Source organism: Anguilla rostrata, chromosome 16, assembly GCF_018555375.3.
Source record: "Anguilla rostrata isolate EN2019 chromosome 16, ASM1855537v3, whole genome shotgun sequence".
In the NCBI taxonomy this organism is placed as follows: domain Eukaryota; kingdom Metazoa; phylum Chordata; class Actinopteri; order Anguilliformes; family Anguillidae; genus Anguilla; species Anguilla rostrata.
The window spans coordinates 16,126,431-16,146,413 of NC_057948.1; the positions used below are offsets into that span (position 1 = coordinate 16,126,431).

The 19,983-nt window shown below is 42.9% G+C and overlaps 1 protein-coding gene across 10 annotated transcripts in view; it reads left to right on the top strand.

Annotated features, from left to right (window-relative positions):
- foxb1a (forkhead box B1a) overlaps window positions 1-19,983 on the top strand; it is a 181,008-nt gene that overhangs the window by 30,118 nt on the left and 130,907 nt on the right. For 8 of the 10 annotated variants that reach the window (XR_010326062.1, XR_010326065.1, XR_010326064.1 and 5 more), the window contains exon 3: window positions 14,879-14,921. The gene's annotated coding sequence lies outside the window, so the exon portion shown is untranslated. Of the gene's footprint in view, window positions 1-13,245; window positions 13,608-14,878; window positions 14,922-19,983 lie in introns of those variants that run through there. The other 2 variants (XR_010326067.1, XR_010326069.1) reach the window with 1 other exon arrangement.

A 19,983-nucleotide genomic window follows, 5' to 3' on the forward strand; every position in this document is an offset into this window, starting at 1 on the left:
AAGTTTGGTGGCTGTCTGTTTTTTTAGTTATCTAAATTATGCCCATCCTATCATTGTTTTTATCTTAAGAGACATTCATGTCACATTTACATTTATTCAAGTTATTACGTATTGAGAAATGTATATTTTTTTATTGCCAAGCCACTCTGCAGTCCTTTGGTTGCTTAACAGGGTCTAATGATAAATATCTTATATTCTTACAAATGTATTGAAAATGTAAAAAGAGAATAAGAATCGATAACGAGACTAGTTTCAAATTGCCACATTCCATTTTACTTATTTAAATATAAAACAGTTTTGCGCATGGTTGATGTGTTTGGCAAATGGACAAATATGAATTTTGAAATAAACACAGTACCAAAAGCTTTGTAAACAACCTGGATCAAAATGTGAGTGATAAAATGTTTGTCCCAGTTCGTATTTAGTATTTGTAGTCATGGACATAGATCCTAGGGGAGACAGGTGGACAGATTCCCCCCAACTTTGGGAAAACATTAAATGGTTCCCCCAATATTACCATGTTGTATTGGGTGGTACTGTTGGTGTTCCCCCAAAAACAAATCCGAAATAATTTCCTTGTCCCTGCCCCCCCAACCCCAAAGTTGCAATCAGATCTATGTCTTTGTTTGTAATTGTGTAAGTAAAAAAAATCAATTAGTTCACTGTACAACTGGAAAAAAATATAAAACGCTCTTGTCTTTTTCAGAATGGAATAATTAAAGCGATACTTATTTTTACAACTGAAAAATTAGTCGCAGTTTTCTTTGTTACGTAAAAACTGCTGTGAAACAGGCGTTATCCGCAATTAATCCTGAGAAGCCTCATTACCCCCACCTACAAATTGTACTGTAAGTGTTTGTGGAACACAAGCTAGATCAAAGGTTAAGTGACTTTGAAAGCAGGCACATTTATCCGTTTAAGAATGTTTGGTTGAAAATTGCTCCATTTGATGGCGTTAATGTCTCCCTCTCCTTCATCACTGTAATTGCCTGACTTATAAATATGAATGGCCGCTCGGGCGGGCTCCCCTGACTCCTGCGCCAAACGTGTTCTCCCTTTCTCCCGGCACATGATGAAGCATTCAGATTGATCTAATGTTACTGACAATGACACTACAAAGCAGCACAATGGAGCCGGGCTGTACCTCATTACCGGGGCCAGTCTCCAGTGCTAATCCCGGGAGGGGAGAGTACCTTCGGTTTCGCCAGGATGGAGAGGGGGGAAACAATGGACGGCGTGGCCTAGCCGTGCTAGCTCTCCGTCCGTGCGATCGACTGTGCTCAAGAACCTGGCGGGATCCTTACCCGCCTTCTGCTGCAGTTTGATGGGTTTTTCAACGGTGAAAACCGTTAGTTTTGTTAAAGGCAGTAACGTCTTCCTGAGAGAGATTTTTAATGTCTGCTCATGTCAGCCTCCCACCATCACCCTATACTAGTATCCTCCCTGACCCCAGTCATGCTTTTACTCTGAAGATAGGAAAAATGATTAGTGTGATGCAGCATTACTTTCAACCAGTATAAGAATCACTGGCTCTTAAGCTATTGCTTTATGTAACAGTTATTCCATAATTCACGCGCCACAAGCAGGTTTAGGACTTGGTCTTTGATTGGTCAGCAGCTATGTCTTAATTGGACAGCACCTTTTCTGAAGCAGTCAGTGAAATTCCCTGTTGGATCCTGTCTTTACTTTTGCTCACGAGATTGTTAGTTCTTTCTTTTTTTTCGTTTGCTTCTTCAGTATTTGACAAATGTCATTGCTCTGGCATAATCTAAAATTATGCATGGTACATCGTTAAAAGTAACAACAAAACAGTTGGTCGTGAAGTCTCACCAAGATGAACTTCTGTGGAGGTTTGGTCCTTGAAGGGTGCAGTAGAATAACATGAATGACAGCGCTGGATTAATTGGCATTTTTCTCTGTCAGTTGTGATGCGCATGTTCTTTGTACCATCAGGCCTGACCCAACACAGTTTTTTTGTTTTAGTTATTGAAATGTGAAAGGCCCTGCTTAGCTCAGCCATTAGTTGTGTCTTTGATTTAGTCTGTGATTAGCAAGCCTAAACCATTTGCTCAGAGGTTTAGAAATTGAAAAAGTGGCATTTCTCTACAAAGCTACTGTTGCTCTTACTCTATCTTGCTCTGTATAATAGTTAAAGACCACCCACTGCCACCTCTGCCAGTGGAGATGAAAGGCATTGTAATGTAATGTCTTTCCACCCACACTGAGCTCCTCCCACTGAATCCTGTATCCATCATCTGAAGACTCCTTTTGTTTATTTTCTCTATATGCGTCCTGAATAGCGATGAACGGACGCATTTAACCGCTGCTTTGCCTGTTCGTCCTGGATCGCCATGACACCATGAGCATGTCCTCTGATGCCGAGGCCAGCAAACCGCTTCTTTACCCTGCAGTCGGCCATCTTGACCTGCAGGCAGGTTGCAGGAGGAAGACCCACTAGTGAGCAAAGGGGTGTGGGCTTCCCTGCTGACCGGAAGCCTTCCCCCCTCTGCCCCCCCCCACCTCCCCTGTGGGCCTCCCAGCCACAGCTTCCTGGGTCTGGGCTGGTCCAGAGGGCTTCTCACTGGGCCCCAAATTGCACCCAGTGGTGTTCTTTATATATCTGACCTCTTTAAAATATTGCAGTGCTCTTTCCTTTTGCTTTGCCTTGTGTGTGCCTCCTGCAGTGGAACTTTCATGCAGTCTGTAATAACAGCAGGTTGTGTTACTGGTGGTTTCATCGCCGTGGTATGAAGTTCTAATGAACAAGCAAGACAGGATAGCCATCCTTCAGAATGGCCTAGTTTTAATTAAGAACCTGTTGTTAATGGTGTTTCTGTGAATCGCGGGTCGGGATTGGGTCGTGCGCCGCCGCAGTCCGACCCCTCTGCCGTGGCGGTCCGGCCCCTCTGCCGCCGCGGTCCGCGCTCCCGCCGTTCGGTTTAAACGCCGCGGAACGGCGTCCCGTTGATCCCCCTGTTTACGCCGCGAGAGACCCGGCGCACGCGGGCCGGCGGGCCGCCCGCCGCCCTTATTTACTCTCAGCCCGCGCTGCTGTCAAAAGATGTATCAACTCGTGTCAGGCCAGATCAGAGGCCTAATCCCGCCCCCGTGTTTCTTCGCCTCTTTTTTCTCCCCCCGTCTTTCTCCCTTTCCCTCCGTCCGAAAGCCTTTTCCCCGGCAGCGGCAGCGGCTGATTGCTGTCCGCGCGGTAAACCCACAGGTAACCCCGAGGAAAGCCGGCTCCCACGGCAAACTCATTCTTTGAGGGAGTTTGGAAGGAGACGGCTGTGGCGGGGAAATCTAATATCGGGGGGCCTTCCTAAAGGTCAAGATTTGCTGTCTGGAAGCGCAGCTCAAACATAAATGCTGGGTAATGCGGGCTGCCGTGATTGCTTTACTCTCTCTAGACAATGTCAATTTTGTCCAAGGAGCCGCAGATTAAGGCTGTGGCGTGTCAAGGGCCCTCGGAGGCGGCGCGGTCTTCTGTAAGACACAGGTCCTAAAGCCCAAGTCTATTACCGCCGACGCCCACAGGACAGATGTTTGAGGCTTAGGGGGGCGATGGAGAATAATAGCGCATTACATTCTTAATGTCTCCGAGATGCAGGGCTCGAGAGAGAGAATTCTCCCGTGATCCAAATGCCCTTTTTTCCTCTCTCTCCCCCCTCTCCCCCCCCTCCTCCTCCTCCTTTTTCTCCTCCTTTCCCCCTCCATCCTCTTGTCCTTTTCTTCCCTTCCCATCCTGACTGCGGGACCCGCACTGCCTCCTGAGCTATGAAATCCTACCCCGGAGCTACGCGCCACACAGCCCATTCATCACAGCCGTGACCCGCGCAGATAGCGGAGAGGATACAATAGGCTAATAAACTCATTAAAGCCGTGCGCCTGTGAGTGTGTGTCTGCGGGCATATGCGTGTGTCCAGGCCTGTGCACTGTGTATATAGATCACTATGTTATATATAGGTATGTAGGTGTGTACATTTATATAAATATACATACATACACGTAAGGTGTTCTGGAAAACACAACACGGTGGAACGGAGGGAGGGGGCGGGTCTTTCTCCTTTGTGCCGGGGATTAATTTCACAGAGTAATCAGCAAACCGTACGGGGAAAAAAAAAAAAAATTCATTACCCCCCTCCTATAAGTTCAGTGTTGACGCATCAATCTTCGCGGGCACGGTGGGCCGGGGGGGGGGGGGAAGGGAGGCACCCCCGCGTCAAACCTGTGGCGCGGCCCGACCGCGATCGCCCGCCGTCAAACGCGTAAAGGTATGAATCATCGCCGGGGGGGAGAACTGACACGGAATTTAAACACCCGACGCTCGACCCAACGAGGGCCATGATTTATTTATCATTGCGGCGCTGCCGCGGCGTTGGACACATATATAGAAATAAGCTTTAGTTATATATTTGTTTTCATAATGAACTCGCCGGCTGAGGGGATTGATTCATTTTTAGTTCAGCGCTGCCGGGCTTCGGCGCGCCGCGCGGAAGCCATCGGAGAAAGGGTGCTCTGCTCGCCGCGTTCGCCGTTTTACCTCCAGCGGAGGAGGGGACAGCCCCTCCCCCCCCATCCCCCCACCCCCCCGGCTCCTAAGGCCTAATGCTGAAAGATCACCTTGGGCCTTTCCTCTTTGCAAGTTTTTCAGTCCGCTCAAATGCAGAAGCACTGGTCAGCGATAACGCGTTACTAACATTGGCCATTTTCTTTGTACCTTTTATGTTACTTTTGAAACTGATAATAAGCTGTGGCCTGATATTATGTGCTGTAATTTAACATTTTTGAGTTTTGAGTGATGGCGAGGTGCTATAACTGGCTAGTATTTGGTAACGGACGTGCTGGAAGTGGTTGGTTTTAGCTGGAATGGAATTGTGGTGTTCCTACACCAGTGCCCTCTGCACCCCCACCCCCTCCCGTCCCCCCGGTCCCTAAACCCCTCTGCCATCTCCCCCCCCCCCCCCAAACACACACACACACCCCTGGGCTGATGGTACACCTTGATGAGAGGAGAGAGTGAGGGTAATTCAGACTTCAGGCTTAATTAATCTTGTGTCTCTTTTGATGAATGGCTCCTAAATTGCGCTGTAATGGTGTGATATCTCTCTTCAGGCGGAGGGGCTGTCCACTCGGCTGTTGACAGAGGCAGTGTGAAAGTCAAAATGGGGGACTACCAGGAGGCCCCTCGCCTGGCTTTGTTTGCGAAAGTTTTCTCTGCTTCCGCGGTGCCAGCCGTACTCTGGCGCTATGCACAGTGAGAGGCCGTACGTCCGCGTGTTCTCTGCGCTCTGTTCTAAGAGCACGCGTGTGCTTAGGCCTGGCTGACGTCCGAGCTCTTTGTCCCATGCGATGTTTGTCAGTTTTGACACAAAAGGATTTATCTGTAAAAACTCGGTGCTATTTTTGGCCCTAGATGAATATCTGCCTGGGGGGTACATGCATTATGCTGATGGATTCAGTGTTTACCCTGCTAATGAGATGTGCTTACAAGCCTTAAAAACCTTTTTTTAAAATATATATATATATATATATATCTCACACTCACCAAGATGATTTTGATGTTTTTGATGGTGATGGTAGAGAAGAAAAACCAGGGGCTTATAAAGGTGATAAGTAATTGTGCTACTTTAAATGATAAGTAATTATTATACTTCCAGAGGAACCAAACAAACAGCTAATAATGGAAAGCTATTAATTGTTCATTTAGCCCTGCCACAGCCCATTTGCCATTTAATTGTGCTCCAGTGTGGTGTGGAAGGACGACGTGTTGTTGCGGTTATTTATGTGGCCGGGAATCAGGACCATCCCTCATCACTTCCTGGAGAAAGTCCGCGTTTTGAGCTCGCTCTGCTCTTTCCCTGTTGCTGCGTTGCTGTCTTCATCGATTCACCAGTTACGCACATCTGTGGATTTTTTTAGACCCCTCTTCCCATCTCGCTGCCGACAGATGCCTGTTCACGAACAGTTGACGTTGTGCTGGCCATCGCGTCCTCTACTGATGACCGTTGTCTCATTTGCCCAGTTTCACGATGCTACCGGAAGAGAGAGAACCCATTTGCAGTGGCGTCAAAATCAAAGCAAAAGCAGAGCTTGTTATCCCGTCTGATTCTAACCATTTAAGTTATAAATTACATTAATATGCTGATCAGTGCGAATTATGCATGCCATATTTATGCCTGAATTTCAGTCATTTTTGAACAAAAATTATGTTTGCATCTCATAAACTGAAACAAATATTTACTGAAACATGAGGCACACTGTGTTTCACACTGATCAGTTTTATACCAATTCATTTAGCTGAGATTTTTTTGTTCACAAGCCCTTGCCTGCATGCAACATTACATGAAGAATGGGATCGTCCCACACGGTTACAGTTGTTGTTTGAGGACAATAAACTAAACCCACCTCTTTAATCTTTAATGATCCTTTGCTAATCCCTCAGTTTAATGGGCTAACCCTCAGGGAAGGCTTGTTCTCCTCACGGTACAAACCTACAGACAAATGGCTCCACTCAAAACACAAACGCAAGGCATGATTCTGTAGATTGGCTGTGTGGCTGTAGTTTTTTATATTGGCAATATTTTGTCTGAAATTGACTCAGTGTTTTGACACCAGATCAGCTGGTTCTGAGGATGTTAAATCACTTGTTTGGAGTTTGAGTTATATTTTATTTCTGTGTGATAGGGTGGGAAGTGTTGTATAAGGGGTCAGATTTGGGCTTGTAATGGGAAGGTACTTATCCTACAAATTGCTTCAATATACCTCCAGCTGTGTAAATGGATGCTGTGTAAAAATGCTAAACTTGGTTAAGAGTGTCTGCTAAAATGGCAGCAATGTCATTTTATACAAATAATGTCTCACTGTAAAATGGTTTAAAATGGCTCTAAAGTTTAACAGCAGAGGTTATGTCTTCAATACTTACTCTGTGTCCTTCACCGCAGTTCACTTGACTGAAGAATATCGCCATAAAGACCCAGTCAAGAAAAGTCTAACGACTGTGTTTCAAGCACCCGGCGACACCAGTGACTCTCAAGGGTTAAAAGCACTCTGTATAAAGGACTGTGGATGAGTGATATTTTTAAGCTACGCCCTGTCCTAACAGAGCTAATAGTTAAAACTAACGATGTCATAAATTTACTCAGCTAATGTGGTGGGAGGGAACAGAGCCGGATGATCAGGTGGCAGGGGGCAGGGGTGGGGGAGGGGGTCAGGGTGTGGGTGCTTGCGATGGGGGTGGAGCTGTAATGAGATTCACTGGTCCGGTCCAGCTGATGAACTTGATTAAGCTAATCTCATCTCCATCAATGTAGCGCGTCGATATCCACAGTCACATCAGTCATCGCTAAAGGGTAATTGTGTCGCTGTGGCCCAGGCCGGTCGCCACGGAGATCCGATGGGCTTTTCCCTGAGCAGCTTCAGCTCCTGCCTGGCTCAGCTTTGTCTCAGAGCTGGGAAAGTGCACTACTACTTCTACAACTACTAGTACTACTACTACTGCTAGTGCTACTAATACTACTACTATTGCTACTAGTACCACTTCTACTATTACTGCTGCTACTACTACTAGGACTACTACTACTGCTACTAGTCATCCTGCTACTGCTAATATTACTACTACTAATACTAATACAACTATTAATAATAATTTTTTTAATGGTTGTTGATGCATGTCCACTGATGGAATATAAAAAAACAGGAAGGAGTTTTTTATACATCTGAAAATATCATGTTTGCCGCTTGTTCCGAGTTGTGTGCCTGTATAGTAGCTGAAATGAATGCACTGGTCCTTGAATGTGATTACCTGCGATTGAGGCCTCACACAAAAGAGGAGATTAAGCTCCCTCTGATTACAGCTCCTCAGATGCACAAGCATGGCTCACTGCCAGGCAGCACGGAGGAGCCGCTCATTACCAGGGAGGGGCACTGACCGTTAGCCAGCACTGACTTCCAATCAGTAATGTGGTCATTACCAGGGAGGGACACTGACCGTTAGCCAGCACTGACTTCCAATCAGTAATGTGGTCATTACCAGGGAGGGGCACTGACCGTTAGCCAGCACTGACTTCCAATCAGTAATGTGGTCATTACCAGGGAGAGACACTGACCGTTAGCCAGCACTGCCTTCCAATCAGTAATGTGGTCATTACTGGGCAGGGATACTGACCGTATGCCACCACTGAATCACAGTCAGTAATCCAATCAGTATAATCGCATGGATACTGCCTTTAAACCAGTACTCAGTCATTCTCACTCATTACTATTGCATGGATACTGACCTCAAACCAGTACTGACTGGCAGTCAGTAACCCAGCCATTACTGCTGCAGGGTTGCTGACCCTAAACCAGCATTAACTAACAATTATTAGCCCAGTCATTACCACCAGAGGGCTAGTGAACTTAAACCAGCACTGACTTATAATCAATAACCCAGTCATTATCACTAGAGCAGTACTGCCCTTAAACCAGCACTGACTTATAATCAATAACCCAGTCATTATCACTAGAGCAGTACTGCCCTTAAACCAGCACTGACTTATAATCAATAACTCAGTCATTATCACTAGAGCAATACTGCCCTTAAACCAGCACTGACTTATAATCAATAACCCAGTCATTATCACTAGAGCAGTACTGCCCTTAAACCAGCACTGACTTATAATCAATAACCCTGTCATTATCACTAGAGCAATACTGCCCTTAAACCAGCACTGACTTATAATCAATAACCCTGTCATTATCACTAGAGCAATACTGCCCTTAAACCAGCACTGACTTATAATCAATAACCCTGTCATTATCACTAGAGCAATACTTCCCTTAAACCAGCACTGACTTATAATCAATAACCCAGTCATTATCACTAGAGCAATACTGCCCTTAAACCAGCACTGACTTATAATCAATAACCCAGTCATTATCACTAGAGCAATACTTCCCTTAAACCAGCACTGATTTATAATCAATAACCCAGTCATTACCACCAGAGGAACACTGCCCTTAAACCAGCACTGACTTATAATCAATAACCCAGTCATTATCACTAGAGCAATACTTCCCTTAAACCAGCACTGATTTATAATCAATAACCCAGTCATTACCACCAGAGGAACACTGCCCTTAAACCAGCACTGACTTATAATCAATAACCTAGTCATTCCCACCAGAGGAACACTGCCTTTAAACCAGCACTGACTTATAATCAATAACCCAGTCATTATCACTAGAGCAATACTGCCCTTAAACCAGCACTGACTTATAATCAATAACCCAGTCATTATCACTAGAGCAATACTGCCCTTAAACCAGCACTGACTTATAATCAATAACCCAGTCATTACCACCAGAGGAACACTGCCCTTAAACCAGCACTGACTTATAATCAATAACCCAGTCATTACCACCAGAGGAACACTGCCCTTAAACCAGCACTGACTTATAATCAATAGCCCATCTCTCTCAGCCTCTGCTCCCTCAGCCACCAGAACCTGTCAGCCCTGGTTTGCAGCCGTGAGATCTCTTAATCTGGCGGAGCACAATTGGTTTGCCCTCTGTTGCCCTGGACAACAGACACTCTTTAGAGCGGATGACCTGGGTTCAAAGCATAGCTGCAAACAGATCAAAGACATTCCATTTTTTTGTTGCAGTTATTTATCATTAGTGTGAGTAAATAGATCTGTATTCATCAGGATTACTGTCACCATAAGGTGTGCACCGGATGCTGATTTCTGGCAGCAGAACTGGTTTAGCTGTTATTCATTGTGCACAATGAATGAATGCTGTGACCTTCAGCAGTGCAACAAAGTTTTCTGTGTGCTGTGTAAACTCACTGAGAATCTGTGTTAAGATTGTGTGTGTGTGTGTGTGTGTGTGTGTGTGTGTGTTTGCGTGTGCATGTGCGTGTGTCATTTCCGCCAGGCGGTTTGCTTTGAATTATGTGCAGTTGGAGAACTTTTGGAGACCTTTCCGAAAATAATTACTCAAGTAATTAAACAAATCCAACAAGCATATTCATGTTTAATTCATTATATTAGGGAAAAACGTGTTTGAGGATGAAATGAAGATCCTGTATATTTACATTCAAACATTTTCATCTGTGAGGAGTATTATAACAGTGTTTGGTTAATAATTACACTTTAAATAAATAAATAAAATATATGTATTTATAAAATGTATTTACAAGTATTTGTGTCATAGCTTGCCCACAGTCTGCATTTAAATAATGGTTTGAAGCGTATATATGCTCATATGCATGTGTGCTTTTCCCCATCACCACCTTATTTATCTTCTATGCAAATTACACTCATAGCAAACAAGTTCTTCGTAAAATATGTATTTGAAGTAAACATTGCCCAAAGTGGTGAAAGTGTGAATTTGTTTTGAGCAATATATATATATTTGGATATTGGGTTGCCCTGCTAATTTCCATTGAGAACAAACAACTTATAACAATATTTTGTATGTATTTTGAAAGTTTATTATTATTATTATTATTATAATAATAATAATAATAATAATAATAATAATAATAATGTTTTTGTTGTTTGATGATGGCAATGTTTGTCATTATTATTGTTGATTGTTGATAGGGTAATGTAAAGTTTAAAGTCATTATTGTTGTTAATAATAATAATAATAATAATGCTCGCTGCTTTTGTTGTTCGAATGATGATGGCAATGGTTGTCATTATTATTGTTGATTGTTGATAAGATAATGTGAAGTTTAAAGTCATTGTTGTTGTTATTATGAATAATAATAGTAATAATAATAATAATAGTAGTAATAATAATAGTAGTAGTAATAATAATAATATGATCATTATTAGAGACGCGGTGTGAAAGGGACGGGCAGCGGGGCCCTGGCTCAGAGCAGCTGTGTGGCTCTGCAGAGGAATGACCCAGGAGGTTTTCCGCAGGGGAGGAAATAACGAATGGGGCCGCAGCGTTAGCGGGCGCACGGCGCCGGGGCCACAGCCGCGCGCCGGAGACTGAGCAGCCCCGGGGGCCCCGCGTGCTTTCCACCGCCGGCCCCCGGGGACCCCCCACCCCCCCACTCATTTACATGAAAAGGGCCGTGGCCCCATGGATCAGGAGCAGCAGCGCTGGTGTCGGACTGCATCAGAAACACCAAGCCAGAGCGTATGGCAGGGGGGCTGGGGGTGCCGTTTCCTTTTAATGTCTCTTTAAAGACAGTGGTGTGTTCATCAGTGTTTATTTACGCTCATTTCATATCAGCTGATTAATGATGAGCAGAGCAAGATCTCGTGTGTGTGTGTGAGGGAGGGAGCAAAATGTTGATTTGTCTTTATAGGTGGCTATATGCCCCCTTTTTTGGGTATAAATATTTATGCCTGGACAACCCTGCATCTGCGGTTACCCTTGATGCACTTGAACCCTTTGACCCCTTCCCTTTTCATCTTTGATTCCCATGATCCCTCACCGTCCATAATTGTTTACGCAGCACTATTGCCAAATATCTACTGTAGTTTCTCTTCTCTTTCATCAAGACTCTGCAGCGGTGGTGGTGTTGAGTGATTTTGTATTTTATATTGTGTTTGGGCTGGGATTTAAAGTGTGGTCTCCGGTGTCTTCCTGGCCGTTACTCCTGTCCTGTGCCCATGGCTGGCAGGGGTGTTAGGGGAAGCCTTCTCTCCCAGCATTTCCCTGCCAAAGCCCCCACTGCCAGTCTGCCTGGACCTGAGGGGGTGGGGGTCTAATAAATGCCTTCTGCAGACACTCCACTTTTCAAAGATCTCCATTTATAACCTTTACTGGTCTCCGTAGGATCATTACAACCATTAGACTGTGGACTCAGCAACTGCTTCAGCTCTTCAGCTGGTACAACGGAGACTTTATTTTTCTCCTTCCTTCGTTTTTTTCTCTTTTTTTAAACTCCTGTTGGGGAGCTGGCGTGTGCAATATAAGCGATTTCTCTCTCCGATCGCTCAGTAAGTAAATGGAACGCTTCTTTTTTTCTGCCCCGTTATTTAAAAAAATGAAGAGAGAGAGAAAAAATAGCGTCCTTTGATACCTCTTCCTCCATCAAACCGCAGTAATCCAGATTTACACACTTTAAAACCTCAGCTATCTCCACCTACCATCCAAGGAGATGGAGTAATTAAATTGGTACTTTTTACAAGTCGTACTCAATAAATCTGAATAAATTAACAAGGCATTACTAAGACTGCTACATTAAATTTGCATAGTGCGTTTAATGAATATGCAACTGCAAGTGAAAAGGTCTGCTACTGTGAACCCTCCAAATTAGCATAACTACTTCCAGCATGTTTCTTAAATAATGCACTCATTTGCACATCACTGAGTTGGCTAATTCTAACTTCAGTCAGGGTAGCCTTGTAATTAAGACTCTTGCTTTAATTTTTAATGAAGTTTATGTTACATCAATCCTGACAGTAATGAGGGGGACATGGAAACAAAAAGGCTGCTAATAATTAAATTCACAAACCAGTTCGAGGGATAATAATTCCTGAGGAGAAATTACATGACTAATTATTAATTAAATATTCATACTATTGCAGAGGCTGGCTCACTTAACTGCTCGCCTTGTTGCCAGTAATGCTGAGAAGCAAAATGCCTTTTCTACAGCCATTCTGACTTGAAGGTCTCGGATCCATTTTAGTGTGCGATTAATCATGATGACACCCGGGATAAAATGCTTTTAATTGGTCTCATTTTACTGAGCTGAGGAATCACCTCCATGGGTGTAGTTCCTGTTGAGTTCTCTGACAAAGTTTAAAAGCGCACACACCGCTTTGTTCCGATTGTTTGACCTATTTTATTTTATTTTACCGGTATGGGGGATACCTTGTCATTTCACTGAGAGCTCTGCCTTCAACTCTGTGCTGATTGTAAGGCTGCCTTACCTTTCCCTACAACTCATAACCTTTTTTAAAAGAGGTGAATGTAAATGTTGTGTAAACCGGAAAAAGTAACACTGCGTTGACATATTTTGCAAGGCAAGGCCAAACCAAGTTGCAGCTGATTTGACCCTACCCCTTTCGTGTTTACCCCAAAATCATTCAGCAGTAACATTTGCAATGCTATCTGTAAATAAAAACGGATATAAAGATCATAAATTGCTCTTTTTTGGTTAAATGAATAATTCTGACACAAATTTCATGTTGGTGTCGTTGTCAGTATATCCTGGAAGGATTTTTATCCCTGAGTTATAAATATGAACCATGTTATAGTGAGACTTGACCTGGTCATTCGTCTGCCCTCTCTCAGGTGGTCCACGCTGGCTTGGGTTCAGCCAGAGATACCAGAGATGGTGTGCCTCGTTGTCAGCAGGGCCCTTCTGATGTAATTACAGACAAAATTGTTGTCAGCTAAAGAACCAGAGCAGGCTATTAAAAAAGTGAATGTTCAAAGGAAATAACGGTTCAGAATTGTAAACACTTGTGCATTTTTTCTTTCATAATTCCTTAATGCTTTGGAAGGAAAATCAATTAACACATGTTTGAGTCTTGATAATTAGGTTTTGTAGAGACTGTACAAACAAGAATGTCTCTGTGATTTCTTTTTACATTATTCAGAATAAAATGCATTTTAATGTTTGTTTCGTTTCTAATGTGTCCTTGCTTTTTTGATGTAGCTTGCCAGGGGAAATATGTAATGAGTTTAAAACCAATAAATATTAAGATTTTATGTTTGGTGCTTTCAGCTGTATCCTCTGTATTGCTTTGGCTGATGAACCTAAAGATTGATCATGCATTTCTGGCAAACCAACAGTGCACATTTACCTGGCTAAATTAATTGTTTTGACTGGTGCTCAACGGTCTCTGAATTACCGTACATCTAAAGGACTTTGAGCAAACGGGAAAATGGCTTTTCGGTACTCGTGCGATCAACGCGCGCAGCTTTTCTCCGTCTCTCTCCAAACTGTTTATCCTTTTCGCTCATTTGTCTGTTTTGTCACTGCTTTTCAAACACGGTTGCTGGTGCGTCACTGTTCAGCGACCGTGCGGTCGCACTGAGAGGGCGCATAAAGAACGTTGCCACAATATTAGCATTCAGAGAGTAAATGCACTTTATCTCCTGAAAGCGCAGTGCTAAACAGTACCAGGTCAGGGCATCTAAATCCATCTTTCTATTAATTTGCTCTATTTCATACATCAAAGTGAATTCCTATTAGGTCCATTACTATAAAACACAGGGCAGAGGTCGCCTCCAGCCATAACTTTTTTTTCCAGCTGCTCCTTGACAGGCTTTTAAGGCATTATTACGGAGCGTGCCACTTCGTAACAGTTTGATGTGTTTAATAAGACCTAAAATCCAGGGATGGGACGCTTCCTTTTGAAAACCAACACCTCATGGCACTGTCTGCATGTCTTTGAGTCATCCGAGCTAATATGCCTAATTGTACGTCATAATCTGTCCTTCGAGCTGGATGCTAGTCAGTGCTAGTCTTGACTTATTAGAATGAGAGTGTGTGACGTTCTCTTGGGGTTTTTGTAATGCAAGCATCAATCCCTTCTCTTTGCAGCCCTGTCAGTGCCACACCATACTATTTAAAGCTTCAAATTTGCGTGAATATTCAGAGGTCTGAAGTGTGAATGACACAGAAAAGGAACTCTGAATTGCCTTCAAAAGAAATTTGTGGATGTAGTTTTTATATGAAAAGATATCTCGTGTGTGTACTCATGCATTCAAGGAGGGGGAATGAAAGTTTTTTTTATTTATTTAAACTTGCATGTATTTTAAAGTTAAAGGCAAATGGTGATGATTGAATGCAGGTCTATGTCAGAAGTAGATATGCATTTGTATACATATTGAAAGCTCTGCCTTGTTTTGTGTGTGTACAATATGGAATAGATTCAGAATCTAAATGACCTGTGCATTATCTTTTTTCTTTTTGCAGAGAACACACACCATCTGGAAAAGGCTCAGGAGTTCAGTCTCAGGTAATATTTTTTGAGTGAATCTGTGATTTCACTTATTTATTTATATTGCCGTGGTAATTTGAGAGGTAACGACTGCTGAGCAGCAATTCTCTGGCCCCGAAATGCAGGGTGAGAGAAAGGAAAAAAACATTTCTTGTCTTTTCTCATTAAGGTAGTCTGCTGTTGTGTGAAACATTCTCATTGCTGCCATGTTTAATTGAACTGCGGAAATGCAATATCAGTAAGACTTAGGGATAAATAACCAGAGCTCCCATTGGTCTCACCGAGAATCTATTGATGTTTCACAAATCCCAGTCAGTACAGACCTAATTGAGTTCCCATGCTGAATTACCTTACATCTAAATGGCATTCAGGTTCACAAATGGAATAATTAGAATCGAGAAAATGGGATGTATCAAGTGTCGTCCCAAGTGACAATAAGACATGGGTATTCACTCAATTGACTGCTTTTATGAAGCAAATCAGGCAACAGGCACTGATTTTTGAAATGGAAACAGTTCATGAATTTATATTGATTCCAAAACATTGACTGTTTTCCCTCTAAGGAAAAGAAAAAAAAGACTGATGTGATAAGTATATTAAAAACAGCACTGCCTGAAGCAAATAGGCATTTTGTGTTTTTTTGAGAGCGAAATGGAAGATGGTGATCATTAAATCTCCAGCACATTATTATTTATTTGATTTTGAATATGTATAGTTTGCATTGAATATGTAGTGTTGAACCAATACATTTGCATAGTGTACAGATTCAGTCACAAGATCTCTTGTCATTATTATCAGAGACTGATATGACTTTTAAAGGTGATGATTCTCCAGGTAAGCACAGATTTACCTTCAGAGCTAATGTTAACCTTTCTATAGCAAATAGTAGTATTACGAGTGCTTTTGCTGAAATGTTTTTAAATCTCCAAAAAATATTTGCTTGGCCACTATTTTACATGACAAAATCTAATAGCATCGGCCACCTCAACAAAGTCAATTGTATGTTAAATATACCTTAGCTCCTTATTAGTGTTTGCTTATCTTTTTAAAATTAAGTTTAAAATAATTAAATCATGGACTAATCAGCCAAAAACATCCGCGCTGTGCCCTTGCTGAACTTGTGCTCACAGAGCGGTGTTTTAAATGACTTCAGTGGCATCATTTCGGCAGAAGACAGGCCCGCTTCTTGTGCTCGGTTTGAAATGTGGTGCGGGTTTTTACAGGCGCTGTGGACTGGCTTGTGACTGGGTAAATGTTTGTCTGTGTACATGAATAGAAGCACATTCCCGAGCACATCACACCCCGGCACAATATCAACAAACCTTTGAAACTGTAATGAATCTCCACTCCAGCACTGGCTGACTATTCAATTTAAACCACATTTAGGGTACTTCACATTCAAGTAATCACTTCAGTACAGTAATTAGCTCATTTCCAGTCCTCCAAAAGCAACCCACTAATTTTTGTAATCAGCCTTCATTTGGTTAATCGCCGGTTTAATTGATTTAATTACGTCGATCTGCCAAATGGTTCAAGTATAAACCTTGTTTTGTGAAGACGGCTAACCGGTGTTGTGGGAAGTGCTGGGAATTCTTTTTTAAATCCCGCAGTTTTAAAACCAACACGGGGGGCGGGATTTGTTCAGGGGAATGTCTCCCGTGCTCAGGAAGGCCTTCGGGGTGTTCGGCGCCAGTCGGAGCGGTCTCGCTCGCCGCGGCGTTCCTCTCCCTCGCCGGCGTGGACCCGAACCAAGGCTCCAATCCCACGAGCGCAGTCACACCTTTCATTTTCCTGCGAGCTGTCAGCTTATCTTTCTCTGCGACCGCTTTTTGGCTGCGATAGGCTTGTGGTGTCCTGTTCAGAACGCCTGGTGCTTCGGAGTGCCGGGTTAGCCCCTGTCTGAGTGCAATGGGCAAAATATTTCACAGGCCTGGTCTTACTGCACGTGTAAAGCAAAGCTCCCGGAAAGCTCTGTCTTTTCAAGGCTTTAGGAAAGAATTACAAATGCAACTAGTATGCATGGCTACCAGTTGCATGGTCTGATTAATTCTGTTGAAGAAGGAGGAATTCCACGGAAAGCAATGACAATTAGCTGCTTATATCTATGCTACATACAGATTAGCCATATTTAGTCTATATCTAGCCTATACCTTGCCTACATCTAGGCCAGTGGCAACTAGTGGGCTATGAACCTTAGGAGGCCAGGGGAATGAAGGGCATTCTAGGCTATGTCTGGCAGCCACTCGCAATCCTAGGGAATTGTTTCAAGAAAAATGTGACCTGCATGCTAATATCAGTGAGGTGCAATCATTTAAATCTGATCATTTCCTCTCTTATTAAAGAATTTCACTCAGAAATCATGACTGTCTCATGAAGAGCGAATAGAGCCTAGGCGAAATATCGGCAACTCTGCAATCAACGTCTTCCCCCTACCTCAATTTATTTCAGTTGCAGCAAGTGGCATTCCATTCATACAGAATATATCTCCGTTAGTTAATATAACCTGTTTTATAACCAGATGGCAGTTCCAAGTGGCAGGCTGGATTATCTAACAGGTTTTGACAATAATGTGCAATATTTAAGTGAAAACTATCAGACATTTCTTGTGTGAAACAAGCCCCTGAAGAGCAGACAGGGCCAGCAGTTTAATCACTCAGTAACCAGGCAACCAGTAAACAGCGCCCCCTTCTCATACCAAGAGGAATGGAAAGACAGATTTTTTTGCATCCCAACTTTGAAATGGAATAGCCGGTTTTGGTCTACACTCTGATTTGATGCTCTTTTTTTTTCTCTGTCACTAAGGGATTCAAATAATCTTGAAAAAAGCCTCAGTTTTCTCTACAGCTGCCATGTGGCCATTTAGCTGTTGTTTGCCTGCAAGCTAACTTACTTGGCTAACTGTCCAGTACTAAACAAGGCTAGCAGTTATGTTAGTTAGCTAAATAAAAGTTTAGCTGTGTAAAGTAAAAATAAGACCATACCAATCACCCACCAATTACAAGCCCAGTTACTTCAACGCTCGGTTCTACCCAATAAGTCTAAAATGTAGCATAATGAAGGACGCTGGTGTTTTTCTTTGTTTTTTTACGGTCTGTTTGAACAGGCTTGACCTTTGTTGCGAAGAGTCCCCCCTGCAGTGCATCCGAAATGTCCCGTGAATGCATTACCCCGCTGTTGAGCTATCCCTGAGTCAGATCACATAAGGGTTAAGGGACACCGTGGAGCGACTGGACACTCCAGAGCAGATATATCTCCATGGTGACTTAACCCCACAACACTTCTTGTTAACCGGATCCCGTCCCACACCTGTGATTGTAGACTTAACCCCACAGCTCTTGTTCTCCAGATGTCATTCCACGCATTTGACTGGACGGCAATTTATTCTCTGCCCTTTCTCTGTCCTTATTTAAAAAGAAATTTGCCCTGTTTTGTGATGATGGCATTCTTTTAGGGTTCATGCCTTATACTGCCATCATGGTGGTGACAGGTTTTCTGAAACTCAATTATTTGGGATTGTAATGGCTGTGTGTGGGGGGGGGGGATGGTATGGTGGCAGGAGGGAGCAGACATTTCGCCGGTAATGATCAGAATTAGGCTCTTCAATCCGGACCTGTGTCTGGCTGAGGCGCGCGGTGGTCTTTTGTTCCGTCCAGTGGTACTTGACATTTGTGGGAGGCGTGGGCTGCGGGTTGCTCTCACAGCCCGAGCTGCAGGTCCAGGGCCGCATTAGCTCTGCCTCTGATTGCAAGCAGCCGTAATCAGAACACCATTATCTTCTCTTCCCCACTCCCGCATACCTCTGCAAGAACTCAGAATAGTCTCTAGTAATCATTTTGATGGTCATTTGAACCAGCCTGTAGTTCTATACCCTCCCTCTCCAGGTCTCCAGCTTTTAAAAAAAACACAGTTTTTAAATAATAATAATATTAATAATAGTAGTTGTTGTTGTTGTTATCATTATTGTTATTATTATTATTAATATTATGGCTTGCGCTTATATAGTGCCTTTCTTCTCAGATCTCAAGAGTTGCTGTACCCAAATTCAGTCAGTCCCAATGAAGTGAAACATTGTCTTTTAAAAATGGAAGTATGTAATTGCTGAAATTATAGTCAGAAGCAAATGTATTGAAAACATTTGAAGTATTGAATAAAACTGTATGTGAGTGTTTGTCTAATTCACATATAATTTACATATATTTCTTAAGGAAAATATAAAATCTGAAGAAAGGTTGATTAGCATACTGTGCTTTATAATTTATAGTGCTCAGTCTCCTTTTATTTCACTCTCTATAAGCACAGAGTGTCTGTGGTTTAAACTGCAGAAATTTAATAGGAACACACTGGGAGAATAAGTACGTATATAAAGACACTACAACATGTTACCAGGCTGTTTTGACATTACGAACAGGAAATTACTGAAATTTCTTCCCTTTATACATTCAGACAAGACCCACATACGAATGAGTCATATACAAATTCTATTAAACTTAATCAAACGATTGATGGTTTTTTCTCTTACTGCATGGGTTAATACATGCTTTAATGAACTCCATTAATACAGTGATAAGTAATTCATTAAACTCACTGAGACACCTGCCTCCTATATTGATAAAATGATAAAATAGGTAAATAAACTCCTTAACTTGTATCTTTATAGTAACAAAATGGCACCCACAGCAGCATTGCTTTAATCACACAGACTGAAAGTATATCACCTGCCAGGGGATGATGAATGTAGATCAGCGCTCAATTAACACCCCAGTCAGATCTAATAAATGTAACGGCCAGTGGATCTAAAGCCAGGAGACACAGAGCACCCTGAGGACCAGGGGTGAACAAGACTGCACTTACGCACAGTTTACGTTCTCAATGGACCCTTGCTGATCCATTTAGTACACACACAAGTCTGGCTTTTCCATTTAGCCTTCTCAGTTTTTTTTTCTTTCTTCAAATGACATTGAACATATTAGTGCAATTGTAATGAATGTCTTGTGATCTTTACATCAGCACGGGACTGAATGAGCAAAAGAAGGGGAGTGCGCGCGGACGCTAACACAACTGAAAGGCTACGCGTGTCGCT